Raw genomic sequence first — 18,776 nt, 5'->3', positions numbered from 1 at the left:
GTCTCTTAGCCTTGCCTTTATAAGAAGGCTCATCTACATTGTATGTAACAATTTTAATGATAATCCAATTGATCTCTTTTGCATCTTGATAGAAATACAGTTTATTCTTGTCATATTTTATCTTTCTTGTCATTGTGCTATCTTTGGTCTCTTTGATCTTGGTTGTTTCAAGTATAATCTCACATGGTATCAAAGCGGTTGGAGCACCATTGCATAGCCTTTGGAGATATTTTATTGCATTTTTGAAGGAGGTCAAGAGGCATATATGAAGAGCAACATCTTATAGAGGCATCCTAGACCAGATCCGATCTCACCATTGCATTTGGGTGGTCCTTTCCATAAAGATCGAGTATAAATTCAGCCTACTTGGGTGAAAATCATAATGGAGGCTTTAGAGGAAAAATTTAGCCAATTTGGCAAGGCGGTATGGATTTTTCAAAAAAAAAAAATTTAAAAATCTTTAATTTTCGACGAAATTTTTAATTTTCATTTTTAAGTTCGCAGTTTTTATATGTATATGTAAAAGTTTTATTATTAAGAATCATATATTATAATTACGGGGGGTTTTGTTTTACCTCGCCCCCATCATACTATGTACTTTCCACCTACAAGTAGTTTAGGGTCATATGTTGGTCTTCTTCACTCCGGCGCCGACATCAACTCATTCACTATTTGGTATTTGATTAGACCCACATGCTGAGTGTGGAAGCATGGTCGACATCTAGTGAAAGGTGGACCCATTGTTTCTATTGGCATCATAGACTTGCTTTTTACTTACATGATCAATGCATAGGTGGATTCATTTGCTAGTGCACATTGTGTGGTTAAAGTTTCATGGGTTGAATTTTTCCACAACCTTATCTTTGGAGTGTGGGGTGGGTGAAGCCCCATGTGGCCCCCACATTCTTCTTTATTTTTTTCTAAAAAGTTTTTTTTAAATAAATTTTTTGGAAAGTAAAATGATTTTTTTATTACCAGAAGAAATATGCTACAGATAAGATTAGAGAATATTGTATGTTGACATCATCATATGCAATGGATTTATGACCCCGTTTTCATTGAGCTTTTCAGTGCAATTTTTTTTGAAATGGGCTAATTTTTTGTGTACTTTCACGTGGTGGTGTTATCTTCTGATTTGGATGGACATAGTTTTCAAAAAAAATAGTTTTTGGTGACTGTACTTGTCTAATCCCCATTTCTAGAACTTTCGAGACTCCGTTTGGACTCATACGAACTCCTTTTTAGGTGCAGTTTTTTTGAAGTGCATAATTTTTTGTCTACTTTCATAATCTTCTATAAGTTTGTAAATATTTTGAGTGGAATGTGTACTTTCAACATATGGTCTTTTTGGCCAATTTGGCACTTGTATTGCATAGATCTATCATTTTGGTCTTTTGAATTGTATTTCTTAGCCTATTGGAGCAAGTTGTAAAACAAATTCAAAAGTACACTGCCATTGTTTGCAAGTGGCCTATTGTACACACACTAATATAAAGTGTTGGTATTTGCATGAAGATTGCATTAATGATATGTTATGTTGTCATTGATGTCAATTGAACCGGTAATGATATTGTTGATATTGATTGTTTTTGTTGATATTGTCTTGTAACCGGTAGGAAGACCTTTGAGAAGATGTTGTAAACTGGTATGTAAGTTTGTGAGTTGAACCGGTAACTAGAGTAAAAGGTTAAACCCTTTCTATGTTATGTAACCGGTAAACCCTATCAGTTGTTTTTGTTAAACCCTAACCGATTAAGGTTGTTGAATTGGTTATGTTGGTTTATGATCTGATGTTGAGTGGTAATGATGGTGACACATATGGTCATTGTATGAAGACAAGGTCAATTGTTTTGGCATGTTTGTTTATCTAGGGAATGAGAAAAGTGTATTGCATCTAATGCAAAGCACGTGATGAGCTACTGAGATCGATGAAGTGGTATTCAAGGAGTGGTTGAGGTTTTCTTGATTGATGTGTAGGTATTGCTATGAGATCCAATGGTCATGCTTGTACTGACATTTTTGTAATCTCAATGAGGATTAAATTTTTGTTGTGTTACTGACCTAATTGATTTGCATTTAAGGTCGATGAAGTTGTTTTGTTTAGTGTTGGAAAGAGTTGACAAAAATCAGTTGAGTGTGTGGTTGTCGAACTGAAGAATGAGTCTGTAGTTTGAGTAAAGGAAGATAGAAGCTTAAATGGATCTGATCAAGCAATTGTAGTGCTATTTAGATAGATCAAGAAACTCTTGTTGTTTTCTAACAATTATAGTAGAATTGAAATCCCCTAACCAGGTAAGCTCTAACAAGCTTGGTTACTTATTAAATCCTCTAACAAGGTGGTCCATTAGATTGGAATCTGAAATCATCTACTGAGGTTACTCCTTATAGGGTATTTTCTTCTAACAAGGCATTTTTAGTCAATCCATTAATCGTGTGATTCCTAATAGGATCAGTTCTTAATAGGACTTTTGTAAAAGCTTTAATAGGCTTGGCTCTTAACAGGGCAAACTTCAGAAGAGCTCAAATAATTTCTTGTGAGCCTCATCTCACCGTGGTTTTTACCTATTTGGGTTTTCCACATATAAATACTTGTGTCATGTGGTGAATGTTTTTGTGGTTATGATCTTATTGTTGATTTGATTAACTTCTTAACTATTTCTGATAAGGCATGATAACCGAAAGCATTGAGAAATGAAGCATTGACATATGATAAAGCATTTGGATGTTTACAAGTTAAATGTTGTTTACTGTTAAGTTGTTGTAACAGTTAACCGATTGATGTTGATTATTCTTATGAGTATTGATAGTGGTCTTTCATTGATAAGTTTACTTTGAGTTTGAGTTTGGGAAGTTTGTATCAGTTTTTTCTATTTAATGATTCACCCCCCACCCCCTCTCAGTAATCTACCGGATACTTATTTTTCATCATACCATCAATTAGTATGAGATCATCTCAAGTCCTCTAAGGTCTAAGCCTAACAGCTTGAGGAAAAGATCTACTAGATCATGATGAAGAAGAAAGGTCGGAAGTTCAACAGAGAAAATTGTAGGATATGGAGCAACCGAATGAATATTTACATCAAGAGTCTGGGAAGTCAGTATTGGGATCATGTAGATACTCAGTGATGTCATGGAAATGGGCAGATTTATGTGACTACACTAAGTATATTATAATTAATAGGACTCTGACTGATGATTAGAAGAAAGAAAAGCAAGAAAATCATCAAGCATTGGAGGCTATTATCAGTTCCATGTCTGATGTTGGATATGTAGATGTTCATGGTCTTGAAACTACATATGAAGTATGGAAAAAACATGAAGAGATTTATAGCAGAGATGAACATGTTAAGATTGCTAAAGAGGAGAGTCTAAGAGGAAAATTTGATGACATGAGAATGTCTGAAGGTGAGAATATCCGACAGTATGGTCAAAGGATAAAAGAGATAGTCGGTGAAATTAAGAGTGGAGGAGGGAAAGTGGAAGATGCCATAGTAATCAGTAAGGTTGTAGTACCCTTGCCCTAATCATATTTTAAAACCCGGTTTGACCCTGGTTGATTTACCATGATGTAATGTTATAGTCAGATATTATGATTATTGTGCGTAACTATAAATGTTGTTTTCACATCGATTCTTATGTAAGTTTATTTATTGTTTTTCTAATTCGTGTTATTAATCTTGGGCTAACATTTTCATTAAATATATATATGTATGCATGTGTGGTTCTTGGTTGCAGGAGATTGTAGGTACAATATCGCATACGTACGGGGTTCGTCTCCACCTAGATTTGCAGGTTTGAGTGTACCTCATCGGTCCTAAGGAATTGGATTAGCTATTCGTAAGACCCTCGTCCTACCCTAGTCATGCTCCAGTGAGCATCGTCAGTCGTCCATCAATTTCCCCTTTGGTTGGGTATGTGGATCGTGTATTTGTTTAGCTTTCTTGGGTTGTGTGTTGTGCATGTGGTAAAATTGATTATTTAATCCCAAGTATTTCATTAGATTGAATGTGTTTTTATGCATTAGTAAATTAAGGGAGTAAATTGAATAGGACCCTTTTTGTGTGATTAATCAATAATTAGAATTGCTCAATTCATGTTTGTACCAAGTTTGATTAAATGGTTATTTTTAAATGATGAATTAATTAAGTTTATGCTTTTTGAAAGGAAAGGTTAAATAGTATTCGAAAATAGAAATATTTTACCCTCTTTGGCATTTTCAAATAGAAATGTTAGTTTTAATTAAACTAAGAAAATCAATTTTAGAAGAAAAAACAAGTTTTGCATCTTTAATTGTTTGAAAAATGATTTTTATTTTTATTTGGAGGAAAATATTTTAAATCCAAAAAAATGAATTTTGGTGAAACTTTTCCCTTTTAACCTAGGTTTTGAAAATATTTTGGGGGAGTTATTTTTGGGATGAAAATTTTGGGCATTTGGGGGAAGAAGGATTTTCTTGAGCTTGCAGGTTGGGCTCTTCATCAAATCATTCCCAGGATTGTTGAATAAGGTAGGATTCTTGTTTATCTCTTTGGTTTCTTTGTTTAATAGAGATTGTTTTGATTTTGAAGAAATTCGGTTGTGCTTGTTGAAAATCTCATATATTTTGTGGAATAAGGAAGAGTTGTAGTTAAATCTCAAATTCAAACCCTCCTTGCTTCCTTTCCCAACTGTGCTTGCTGAAAATCTCATATATTTTGTGGAATAAGGAAGAGTTGTAGTTAAATCTCAAATTCAAACCCTCCTTGCTTCCTTTCCCAACCTCTAGATCAAATTTTGGTTGCTCAAATTAATTTTTAAAATAAAAAATTGGGGTTGGTTGTTCATAATATTTTTTTGTTAAAAATCCAAATGAATATTTTCAGATTCAAGTTTTAAATGGGGAAATTAGTTTGTTTTGGGCAAGATTGGTTGGATTGGTTGGATAAATGTGTGTAAAATTTATTCTATTTGCCCAAATATGGTATTTGGTTGAAGAAATTTGCCCAGTTTTATCTATTCTAGGACTGGTTATTGAGAAAATTTAAATATTTTGGGACCATTGTATTCTGGAAATTTATTTAATTTTGGTCTCAGTATGAGACTGTGCAATCTATTGGGGGGAGGTTTTCTATTTTACCAAGGTAGCAGACTACTACCATTTGGTAGCAGCCCCTCCCCCCTCGCTAAATCCCTTTTTTGCGGTAAACTTGTTTGTCCATGTCAATAGCGTGGGTATAAAAAAAAGGATTTTTAATATATATACTTTTTAATTTTAATTTAAAATATATTTAAATTGGTATTAAATTTGTATATTTTAAATATAGCTTGTAAAAGTAAAATGATTTATGTTTTGGTAAATTTTGGAAGTAAATTTAATATATGTTTTAGTAAATTTTAGCTAAATGAAATAATATTTATATTATCTGGAAAATATTGGAAAAAAATAAATATTATAATATTTGTTAAATTCTTGGAAATTAAAATGATATTTTAGTTTGGAAATTTTTGAGATTAAATTTTATTTCATTGGGAAATGATTATCTATCTTAGTTTATTTTTAATGTATATTTTCATATTCTGGAAAGTGTATCTCGGTTTTGGAAAAGGTAAGTTTAGATAAATTGTTTCAAACAAGAATGGAAATGATGTTTTATTTTGAAAAATAAATATCATATTTTAGTTGATTAATATTTATTTAATATAGTGATTTGGTCTGAAAACTCATGATGAGGTATTTATATTATTTTATGATGCAAAATGAATTATAGTGAGTTATTAAACCATGAGCGACATGTACCTAGATAGGGTAGACAAATTGTAATCTACTTAGATCTATTAGAACACTGGATCGATTGTGATGTTTAAACGATATGGAAGAAGATTGTCATTTCCAATTTATGTCTATGCATGTTTAATTTTCTATATTCGCATTTGATTAAGAAATGGCAAGTCCTTGATTGTGATAGGTGGATATTGTCCTATGTTTATTTTGGACTCTGCTTATGTTCTTGATCTTGAGTTTTGGACTATTTTCTTGTGATTGTTTGTATCTGGTCATGTCCTTTATGCGAGTGTTGGGTGTTGTTATGTGGTTGACTGTAGATGGTCATGTCTCTCATTAGAGTACCATCAGTCAGTGTACCTCGTATGAAGACTTGTTTGGCCAAGTGGGTATTCCTACCATATTGAACTCCATATGCTTGTCCTGGTGTATTCCTTGGTTTAGGATTTCGTATGATTATGGTCTAGTGTCATATGGGAAAGTGGCTTTTGAGTGAGGACGCGCCCAAATGGTTGCAGAGTAACCCATCGAAAGTGTGTCTAAATAAGTGATAACCTAATAGAATATTAGAGATTTTAGTTATTGAAAACACTAAGTAAGATAATTGTGCCTCACGCATGGGATGAGGGCTAGTACAGACTCGACATGCAGTGAGAAGGCCTGAAATGGCAAACCAACAACCTTGTCTCCACGAAAGGATGTGTTGGGTCCACATGAGACTTGGATGGGCTGGAGGATCGGGAAAGGTTGCCAGGGTAACCCAGTAGATGGGTTCGGAACCTATGGAGGCCTACCAAGGTAGCCATACCAAGTTATGTGATGACACTTGTCCATTATATTCACTAGTGTACAGCTTGTGTTGTCTTTGCTAGGGGCACTGTTGTGGAGTCATATCTGGTTGTTTATGCCCTTGCGAGAACCTGATATTCATGTTAGACCATGGGTTGCTTATGATGGGTTACGAGGACTTAGTTTCGTGGGTGCTCCAGTTGTTCTTTTGAGATTGCTTCTTATCATGTTTCAGATGGATCCTTTTCCTTTTTCCGGGATCATTCATGTATCAATTGGATTGATGTGGTCGTATGTATTATTGGTTTATGCATGCCTTGATGGAAGGATGCAAATGATGTGAACCTTATGTATTCTTCACCCTATTATTTATTAGAGGGGTCTTGCAGTTGAGAAGACCCGGAGATGTAGCCCACTAAGCCCACTAGGAGTGAAATATGATATCATTTCGGTGTTATGTGGTGTTTGTGTTCTTTTGTTTCCTTTTTATTTAGCATGTATGGATGGCATTATGGGTAAAATATATCATGCAGATTAGATGATATTAATCTTAAATGCATGTACGTAGTTACCTTATTAAACGTAGTAATATGGATCATGAAGAATGTAGGTTTGTATAATGGAAAGTATTCATTAGTTTATAATGCAGTTAAAGTATATAAGGAAATTAGATGCATGGCATATGTTTTATTGTAAGTTTGAACGAAATGTATGGTTAAATTGTAATGGATGAACTTCTTATGTTATCTATATTTTTAATCTATCGAACGAAATTATCCTTTGTTTAAGTATTATCATTTCATTAAGTTAATCAACTTAATTGGATTAATTAGCATGAAGTTGAGTTAGTGTTGAATCAAGTAATCACGTTGGGAAACTCTTTAGGTGTTATTTAAGTCTTTCATTGTGTAAGCTGAGCTTAATGTTAACTCAATGTATCTGTGATTTTGTTTTAACTTTAAGAAAATATATATATATATATATATATATATATATATATATATATATATATATATATATATATATATATATATATATATATATATATATATATATATATATATATATATATATATATATATATATATATATATATATATATATATATATATTTGCACTCTATTCTTGTGTTTTAGCTTTATCCCTTCGGGGTTTCTTGGCGGGGCATTACAAAGGTACTGAGAACCCTACTACCGGTCTATGATATTTGAGTTGCAGCTATTCAGGAGCTGAAGTCCATTCACAAGACTAAGGTAACTCTTGACTCCATCATTGGCAAGCTTATTTCTTTTGAATTAAACAGTTATGATGGTAATGTACAGAAATTTGAGTATGCATTTAGAGCTTATGTTTCTAACCCATCTATGAGAAAAAGTAGAGATACTAGTCATGGTTATGAATCTAGACTCAGGAGAGATGCTGATGATGAAGATAGTTTAGTGGAGCTTGAAGCATTATTGGAAAAGTGGTTGCCTAGAGGCATTGGCAAATACAAAGGTAAATTACCTTTAAAATGTTTTGCATGCAACAAGATTGGTCACATAGTGGCTAATTGTCCTAATGGTGAAAATGAATACAAGAAGTATAAGGGTAAAGGCAAAAGAGATTGTCTTATTGCTATTGATAGTGGTATCACTGATGAAGAATCTGATGGTGATGCTAGTGAAGATATTGTGTTTGTAGCTATTAAGGAAAAGATATCAAACCAGAAGGCATTAATCTCCAGGATGGATAACCCTAATGATTGGATCATTGATAGTGGTTGTTCACGTCATATGACCGCTGATCGAAGCAAATTTCTTTCCCTAAAAGAATTATATGGCGGTGTTGTTAGATTTGGCAATGACTCACCCTACATGGTTAAAGGTAAAGGAGTTATTTCTCTTAATGGGAAGAGCAGTGCTGACGATGTCTACTGGGTTGAAGAACTAAAGCACAATCTTTTGGGTGTGGCACAACTCAATGACAAAGGATACCCACTGGAATTTAAAAATGGTATGTGCAAAATCTTTGACAACAAAGGTGAATTGATTGCAACCGAGAAACAAACTAAAGGTAACCTGTTTCACCTTAATCCTAAAGTTAGAAACTGTTTTATTGCAAAAATAGATGATAGCTAGCTTTGGCATAGGATATATTGTCATATAAACTTTGACAACATTGTTAAAGTGAGTAAGTCCAAGACAGTGAGAGGTTTGCCTTTGTTAGACAAATCGGTTAATGCTCTTTGCAAACAATGTTAGTTAGGAAAGATGACTTCTTCAACTTTCAAAAGAAAATCTTTTTCACCGAAGCACTTGTTAGATTTGGTTCATATAGGTCTTTGTGGACCAATAAGAACAAAAAACATTCAAGGTGACAGATATTTTATGATTCTCACTGATGATTGCTCAAGGATGATGTGGGTCACATTCTTGAAAGATAAGACTGAAGCTTTTGGTAAGTTCAAGGCATTCAGAGCCTTAGTTGAGAAAGAGAGCGGCAAGAAGATAAAATGTTTGAGTACAGATCAAGGCGGTGAATTTACTTCTAAAGAATTCACTAGGTACTGTGAAGAGAATGGTATCAAATTATAGCTTTCTGCACCAAGGACACCACAACAAAATGATATCGTAGAAAGGAACAACTGGTCAGTTGTTGAAGCTACTAGGACAATGTTGATCCAAGGAGGTGTAGCAAAAAACTTTTGGAGAGAATCTGTCTACACAATGAACTGGGTTCTGGTAAAGATAGGTAAGGAAAAGACTCCTTATGAATATTGGTATGGAAGATCACCTGATGTTAGCTATTTTAAGATATTTGGAAGTAAATGTTTTATTAAGAGAGGTGATTACATTAGCAAATTTGAGGCTAAGAGTGATGAAGGCATATTTCTTGGCTATTCCACCAAGAGTAAGGCCTAAAAATGTTTTAACAACAGGACATAGAGAATTGTTGAGAGTGCTGATGTTCGAGTGGATGAATTTCCTGAAGTCTCAGAAGGAACCAGATCTGAGAAAAAGGATCAAGATCCTTGCATTTTGTTTTTGAAACCAGAAACTGTGAAATCTAAAACTGACAAAGTAAATTTTGATGCACCAGTACAACCGGAATAGATAAATTCAGAAGAAGATGATGACAATAAAGAAGTTGAACCTGAAGATAATGATCATGTTATTCCTATATATGTGAGACTGAATCACAATCTTGAGTATATTATTGGAGATAAGGATGTTGGAGTGCTAATCAAAGAAGAATCAAAGAGAATTCTTGCATGATCTCCACCATTGAACCAAGAACTGCTAAGGAGGCATTTGGTGATGATCATTGGGTTAAAGCTATGGAGGAGGAATTGGATCAAATTGATAAAAACAACACTTGGACCCTAGTACCCTGACCGATAAATAAGAATGCTATAGGTACTAAATGGGTATACAGGAACAAGTTCGATGAAGATGGTGTTGTAGTTCGTAACAAGGCAAGATTAGTCTACAAGGGTCATGGCAAGAAGAAGGAGAAGATTATGACGAAACTTTTGCACCAGTAGCAAGACTAGAAGGTGTCATAACTTTACCTGCATTTTCAGCCCATAAGAAGTTCAAGGTATATCAGATGGATGTTAAGTCTGCATTTTTGAATGCGATATTGGAAGAAGAGGTATACATAGAGAAGCCAAATGGTTATGCTTTGACTAAAGAGAAAGACATGGTATGTAGATTGCATAAGGTTTTATATGGATTAAAGAAAGCACCCATAGCATGGTATGAAAGGCTTCATACATATCTAATGAAGATAGCCTTTCTGAGAACTAGTGATGATAGTAACATATATCTCAAATCTGAAGGAGATGAAATATTGGTCAGTGAAGTATTTGTTGATGATATTATATTTGGAGATAATGATGTCATGAGCAACAGTTTTGCAGAGGAAATGAAAAATGAGTTTGAAATGTCTTTAGTAGGGGAAATAAAAAATTTCATAAGCTTGCAGATACAACAAATGAAGAATGGTATTTTCATTACACAGTCTAAGTATGTGAAAGAGGTTTTGAAGACATTTGGCATGAGTGACTGTAAACCAGTTGGGACACCAATGGTTACAGGTTGTAAATTGTCCAAGGAAGATAAATCTAAGTCTATTGATGAGAAGGAATACAGGTCAATGATTGGCAAATTGCACTATGTTGTTCACAGTAGACCGGACATACCCCATGCAGTTGGTATAGTTGCTAGATTCTAGAAGAATCCTAAGGAGACACACCTGATAGAAACCAAGATAATCTTTAGATACCTAAAAGGTATTGTTGACTATGGATTATGGTATCCATATGGAGGAAACTTTGATTTGAAGGCATACACAGATGTTGATTGGGCAGGAAATGTTGATGATCGGAAAAGCACAACCAGTGGAGAATTTTTTCTTAGAGGAAGGCTTGTTTCATGGAGTAGTAAAAAGAAGAGTTGTACTTTACAATCTACTGCTGAAGTTGAGTATGTTGCAGCTTATATGAATTGCATATAGCCTATTTGGATGAGGCACATTTTGGAAGGTTTTAAGATGAAAATTTTAGAACCTATAAAGATTTTATGTGATAATACAAGTGCCATAAATATTTTGAAGAATCTTGTTTTGCATGCACGAACCAAGCACATTGAATTGAAGTATCATTTCTTGAGGGAAAAATTTCAAAGCAAAGATGTTATCTTAGAGCATGTTTCTACCAAGGAGCAGCCTGTAGATATTTTTACCAAACCTTTGCCTAAGACTACTTTTGAGTATCTTAGAAGTTAGTTAGGGGTTGTCCCTCTTCATGAAGTTAGTTGAACATGATGTTGACTGCATCAGTCCCTGAATTACTTGTAGAATTTTACAAGGGTTGATGAAGAAGTGGATGTATTCCACAGGGGGGGCATCAAGTTGCAGTATGTTGTTGATACACAGTGAAAATTTGACATTATATGTTTTACTTTCAATTTGGCATTGTTGTCAAAGGGGGAGAAGAATTATGTGTTATTGTGAAGGAAAACCAGTGATAGACTGAAGACAAAGAGAGCATGTGAATACTTAGTAATGTAAACCAGGATTCCTATTCACACTCACAATAGCAAAGCAATGCCCTTGATATTTGTATTGCCATCAATGCCAAAGGGGGAAATTGTTGGCATTTGCATGAAGATTGCATTAATGATATGCTATGTTGTCAAAGATGTCAATTGAATCGGTAATGATATTGTTGATATTGATTGTTATTGTTGATATTGTCTTGTAACCGGTAGGAAGAACTTTGAGAAAATGTTGTAAACTGGTATGTAAGTTTGTGAGTTGAACTGTTAACCAAAGTAAAAGGTTAAACACTTTCTATGTTATGTAACCAGTAAACCCTATCAATTTTTTTTGTTAAACCCTAACCGATTAAGGTTGTTGAATTGGTTATGTTGGTTTATGATCTAATGTTGAGCGGTAATGATGGTGACACATATGGTCATTGTATGAATACAAGGTCAATTGTTTTGGCATGTTTGTTTGTCTAGGGAATGAGCAAAGTGTATTGCATCTAATGAAAAGCATGTGATGAGTTGTCGAGCTCAATGAAGCGGTAATCAAGGAGTGATTGAGGTTTTCTTGATTGATGTGTAGAGATTGCTATGAGATCCATTGGTCATGCTTGTACCGACTTGTTTGTAATCTCAATGAGAGAATTAGATTTTTTGTTGTGTTATCGACCTAATTGATTTGCATTTAAAGTCGATGAAGTTGTTTTGTTTAGTGTTGGCAAGAGTTGATAGAAATCAGTTGAGTGTGTGGTTGTCGAACCAGAGAATGAGTCTACAGTTTGAGTAAAGGCGGATAGAATCTTAAATGGATCTGATCAAGCAATTGTAGTGCTATTCAAACAAATCAAGAAACTCTTGTTGTTTTCTAACAATTACAGTAGAATTGAAATCCCTTAACCGGGTAAGCTCTAACAAGTTTGGTTACTTATTAAATCCTCTAATGAGGTAGTCCATTAGATTTGATTATGAAATCCTCTACTGATGTTACTCCTTATAGGGTATTTGCTTCTAACAAGGCATTTGTAGTCAATCCCTTAACCGGGTGATTCCTAACAGGATTAGTTCTTAACAAGATTTTTGTAAAAGCTTTAATAGGCTTGGCTCCTAACATGACGAACTTCAAAAGTGTTCAAATATTTTCTTGTCAGTCTCATCTCACTGTGGTTTTTACCTATTTGGGTTTTCCACGTATAAATACTTGTTTCATATGGTGAATGTTTTTTTGGTTATGATCTTATTGTTGATTTGTTTAACTACTTAACTATTTCTGATAAGGCATGATAACCAGAAGCATTAAGAAATGAAGCATTGTGATAAAGCATTTGGATGCTTACAAGTTAAATGTTGTTTACTATTAAGTTATCGTAACAGTTATCCAGTTGATGTTGATTATTCTTATGAGTATTGACAGTGGTATTTCATTGATAAGTTTACTTTGAGTTTGAGTTTGGGAAGTTTGTATCAGTTTTTCTATTTACTAATTCACCCCCCCCACTTTCTCAGTAATCTACCCGATACTTATTCTTTCATCATACCATCATAAAGTATCAAAATCATCATTTTGGAGGAGGTACTTTGCTTGAGTTAATTTCGAGAGGGGGGGGGGGTTTGTCTCTTGTGCTCTTGTTCTCTTGTGTTCTTTCTTTTTGCTGCTATGGGTTCTCCTAAGTTTCCTCTCTTAACTCCACATAGTTATGCTACTTGAAAAATTGGTGCATGGAGTAAACTAATGGAAAAAGGATTAACTCATTATATTGATGGAACTATTGTTGCTCTTGTTGATCCTAAGACTGATCTCAATGGTCACTTAGATTAGCTTACTAAGAACATCATGAAAATTGGTACCTTAAGAAAGTATGTATCAAAAGATCTCATCTTTCATATTGAAAAGTGTATTTTAATTAAGGATGCTTGGCAAAAGTTTCAAGACTTGTATGGTCAAGTTGATGAAATTAAGGGATATCAAATGGATAGTGATCTCACCATGTTAGATCCCAAGAACTTTGATACAATAAAAGATTATGTCACTAAAGAAAAAGAGTTGAGGGCACAACTCAAGTATTGTGGCATTGATAAGAAGGATACTCAATTGATCTTCAATTTGATGGGAAAGCTTACACAAGAATATGCAACATTTGTTTCTAGTTTCCAAACCCATAGGATGGCAATGGGTTCATGCTACACAATGCCTACTGTAGATAGGAATCTGGAAATCATCAAAGCAATAGAAATTAGACTAGCTCAATCACAAAAACTAGATTGCAATGATAACAATCCTAAAAACATTCAATAGAGATACTAAAAATAAAACATTTAAATCAAATGCAAACCATTCCAAACATGAATGTCTTCTCCAGAATTCTCCATTGTCCTTCTTTCTCCTTCAAATTGCTTTGTTTGTGGATCTCACCTACAAATGCAAAGGTTTAGCATGAAAGCAAGATTGACAAGACGAGATGACAGTGTAAGGATACTAGAAGCGTGATTGATTCGGATCAAATCGATTCGTAAATGTAATTAATTGGGATCGGGATTGAAGAAATTCATCCATTTATAGACAAATTGGAGAGATGACAAGATTAGCATGAAGAGATTTGAAAGGAAATTTCAAATCAAGAATGACAAATATGACAAATTATGACAAAATTGACACTTTCTATGCAAGATTGATTGATTGACAAATTATGACAAATTGACAAGGTTGCTATGCAAAAATTGATTGATTGACAAATTATGACAAAATTGCTAGTCATTCCCACGAAATTAGGGGAAATATGAGAAAAATAGGAGAAAATAGAAAATTAGATGAATTGGAAATTAGGAAATTAGAAATTGATGGAATTTAGGAAATAAGGAATTAGGAGAAATTAGTAAATTGGAAAATTAGGTAAATTAATTAATAATTTTTCATTCATTAATTAATTTACAAAAAGAGGAGGAATTAATTAGCCAATTAAATAAATATTTAATTGTGACAAGAAGACTTAGGATAAATAAATAAATTATTTAACCTAGAGGGAAAATGACAAACAAGATTTTATGAATAAATCATAAAACCTTAGAAGATGAATTAGAAATGCAAGGATGATAATTAGGTCTTGACAAAAGATAATTGATGTCATTTCGATCATGATTTTGATTGACAGAGGACCAATGCTGATACATGATTGAGATTGATTTGACAAAAATCAATGACAAATTGACCAAGATTGACAAGGAGATCAAATTGAAAAGTGCCAATTGACGAGGAACAATAATTGATCCAAATTGACACGATTGAAAAGGACAATGATCGATGACAAATCGATCACAAAATTGACAAGATTGACCCTAGGAGATAAGAGATTGACAAGATCAACCAAAATCATGACTGAAGATTGCTATCAACAAGACCTAATTCGAAAGCGAGAAAAATGATGAATGCAGAAGGACTCGATGCTCGCAAATGATAAACACCAAGTGCGCAACATAGAAAAAATGTTAATGCGACGCAAGAACCCTAAAAATAAGGCAATGCGCAAATGTTAAAGTATGACTTTGCAAGCGTTGACCATTTTTAGATGTCTACATTTTGCCCCTCTTTGAGACAATGTGATTCTAAGTGTTGTTTCAAAGAACAATAATGAAAATGCCTCAGACAATAACAATGACATATGCATGCCCCCTCAAGGAATTGGCCGGAAAAAACTAGAAAAGAGGCCAAGTGATCGATAAGAATGACAGAAAATGATAGGTTCGAACGGATCAAACAGACTGCCAAGACTGACGGAAGAAATGTTAGTAAGAAGAAATTAGACAGAGGACAGTTAGAGATGAAGGAAAACTTGCTTTCACAAATGCACATAAGTAGGTGAGAACCTTTATTTATTATAGCAAAGCAGATGTAGAGCATCATGGAATTGAAGGCCAGAGCTGGAACGCAACCCCTTTTGCAAAAGACAGACACATCGCACACAAAGAATGAGTGAAGCATCCTAGGGTGCATACATCAAGGGTCGAGGTATGTGCGACATTCACAAAGTGAACGTACTTATCATAGACACCCAATGATATAGTTGCCCCAGTTTGTAACGAACATTCCACAAACAGCAATCACAACAAAAAAGAAAGGGACCATGAACCATCCCAGACACTCTAAATCACTCAGTGACATCATCGAGCAACATAGGAACATGATTGAAACCAAAGATAAATCAATAAAAAGATAAGACTCGCTAATTCCAACAAGTCAAACAAACATCTTGATCTTCATTGTCAAAAGTTGAAAGTGTTGATAGGACGATCATGCTATCTAGTTTCAGGGAATGCGGTACCCCATCTAAGACAGGACACAATCTGGTTTCGAGTATACCATGCCCTGTATAAGACCCATGATAATGTGACAAGGACAGATAATGTTGATGCTGATGTTCGATTGAGAAGACAATTGTGATCAGTTTGAATGTCTGGTTTGATTGAAAAAGTTCATCTGTGAATGCGTGATTTCAGTAAAGCGCAGTGTGTGATTGCATGTCATTGGAGGTATGCTCAGCGATCTGTCTTATGCACAAAGGGATCATTTATTGCAAAATGCTTGTTTTTGGATTTTAATGTTTTTGAAAAAATTTCGTTCATTTTGTTAGGACTTTATTTGACTTTTTAGGGATTTATTTTAGGACATTTTTCAATTTTTATGATTTTTTTTTTTCAAGACATTTTGCCATTTTTATGATTTTTTCAGGACATTATTTGATTTTTAGGGATATTTTCAAGACATTTTAGCTGAAAATGAACACATGATTTTTTTGATGTTTTTGAATGTTTTTAGGATTTTTTTTTCAATTTTTTTGATTATTTCAGGATAGTATTTGAGTTTTTTGGATTATTTCAGGACAGTATTTGAGTTTTTTGGATTATTCCAGGACAGTATTTGATTTTTTTTATGATTTTTCAAGACATTTTTCAATTTTTTTATGATTTTTTTTTTCAGGACATTTTTCGAATGTTTTTAGGATTATTTCAGGACATTTTTCAATTTTTATGATTTTTGCCCCCAGTGTCTATCAAGGCAAGGAATATGACAGGTGAATAAATAGGCTTGCTGAAATGATGGTGGATAGAGGGAAGATAAAGGCCTTTTATTATGGAGACAATGGGAAACAATTTTCAGGGGCTATTGCGTGATGGGACAAGAGACTGGATATGACAATGTAAAGCAGTGACATGGCATGAGGGACATGTCAAGAGGTTTTTGAAAAATGTGTTTTGCATTTCACGTCCTTATGTCAGATCAAGATCAAGGGACAGAAAGAGTGTATGGATAGTGATAAGATATGGATAGGATAAGCAAGACCAAGAATGGATAAGGGACATGGACTGAAGGTCGGGATTGGCTAAGGGATAGTGGCAGAAAGTTGCAATAAGCTAGGGAATATGGATGAAAGGTTATAATAAGAAAATGGATAAATGACCAAAAGCTATGATGGACTAAAAGCTGCAAACAAGATGCATGATGCTCATGACGATCCTCAACCTTGTCAAGATCAAAGGTGGAAAGAGGAAATGGACATGAGGGACAATAGGATAATGGAGGAGTATGACATGGTATGATAAGAAAATGAAAGGCAATAGGATATGAAGGAGGAAAGCTGCCCCCAAGTGTGGTATGCAAGAAGTTCATAGATTACGCATGACGTTTGTTTGCCAGGTTTTCATCATGGTACTTGCCCAAGGCGCCTGTTTGCCAAGTTTTCACTAGTGGACGAATTATTTTTGCTTTTACTTTTTTTCTTTTTCTTTTTTTTTTCAACTTTTTTTTTTTATTTTGACTTTTTCAATAGAAGATGGACATATGATAGGGGATGGAAGAAGGACTCAAGCGTCTTTTTTTTTTTTTTTTGGATAGTAGCCTTGAAAAGAATGGACCATGACCTTTAAAATTATGCTCAAAGACATTGGTAGGATAAGGACATGGAAAAAGAGACGAAATTAAGGCAAGGATTTATGCAAAGGATGGGATCGAAGGGATCGAAGGATGGAAAATATGCATTGGATAATGGATAGGGTATTGGAAGAATTGAACTTCAGTGGATGAAAATGAAGGCAAGATCAACATTGGAACACACCTTGAGGGGTGATGGACTGATGGAGGAAAAATGGATCTCAGATTGTGAGATTTGGATGGAGGAATAGCTTGGGATTTTGGGAAATAAGGCCCCAAAATGGAAGAAGGAGGTGATGGAGGAATAGGCTTGGAAGGTTTGGATGGAGGAATAGCAACTTTGGATGCCAAGTTGGATATTTCTTTAGGCTTTTGTGCTTCAAGGAGCTGCTTAGGGATCCACATGGTTTTTGATTTTTCATGCTTTTGTTGTTCTTTGGTGTGCATTGCCAACACAAGGGATTTAGGAACCCATATAGATTTTAACTTTTTTTTTTGAGCAATGGGCCTTTGTGACCTTTTGGATTTTTCCTTTTCTTTATAGATCATATTTTTCTTTGCTTTGACATGTCGATTATATTGGACATGTTGATCCTTGAATACATGTGGATTGCTAGACTTATGACGTTTATACTTGGCATCCAAATTGCTTGGAGGGGGAAAGGAATGCATGGATGGATGTGAATGAAATGGAGTTATTTTGGATTGATGAAATTTACTCAAGGATGTGTGCCTTTGTTGACCTTGCATAGAGGAAAAAGGGATATAAGGACCTAAGATGGATGGAAAGTATGATGGGGAAGGGATATGTTTGGATTGTGATGGAGGGATACCAACATCTTGACAGTGAGTTGTGTAGACATGACCCTTAAGATCTTCTTTGATATGGAGAGATTCTTGCTTATGGAGATCTACTCCTTTGCCTTTATGAATATCTTGACTTGTAGGATACTCTTTTCTTTGGGAAGAAGACGCGAGTCCATTATGAGGTGGATATGATATGAGAGAAATAATGACATCGTGAAGTGGATTAGATTGGACCAAAGAGGAACAACCCATTGTGCATGTCGAGGGTTCATGAACATCTTGCACTGACATGTTAGAATCATGAGGGGGATTAGGATCATGAGAGGGACTAGGATTGTGTAGTGGACATGGTTCAATGACAGGCTCGTCAAGAGATGGAATGGGAGAAATAATGGGATCATCAAAAGAAATGCAATCTTGGAGTGTATATGGAGCATTAAGACAAGGAGATGGAGGAACAAAAGGA

The 18,776-nt window shown here is 34.4% G+C and overlaps 1 protein-coding gene across 1 annotated transcript in view; it reads left to right on the top strand.

The window, feature by feature from the left end:
- LOC131860209 (uncharacterized) overlaps positions 1-18,776 on the top strand; it is a 50,967-nt gene that overhangs the window by 16,033 nt on the left and 16,158 nt on the right. The gene's annotated exons all lie outside the window — the stretch shown is intronic.

Source organism: Cryptomeria japonica, chromosome 11 (assembly GCF_030272615.1).
Source record: "Cryptomeria japonica chromosome 11, Sugi_1.0, whole genome shotgun sequence".
NCBI lineage: Eukaryota > Viridiplantae > Streptophyta > Pinopsida > Cupressales > Cupressaceae > Cryptomeria > Cryptomeria japonica.
Note: the sequence above shows the minus strand (reverse complement) of the source record. Positions and strands in the feature narration are given on the sequence as shown.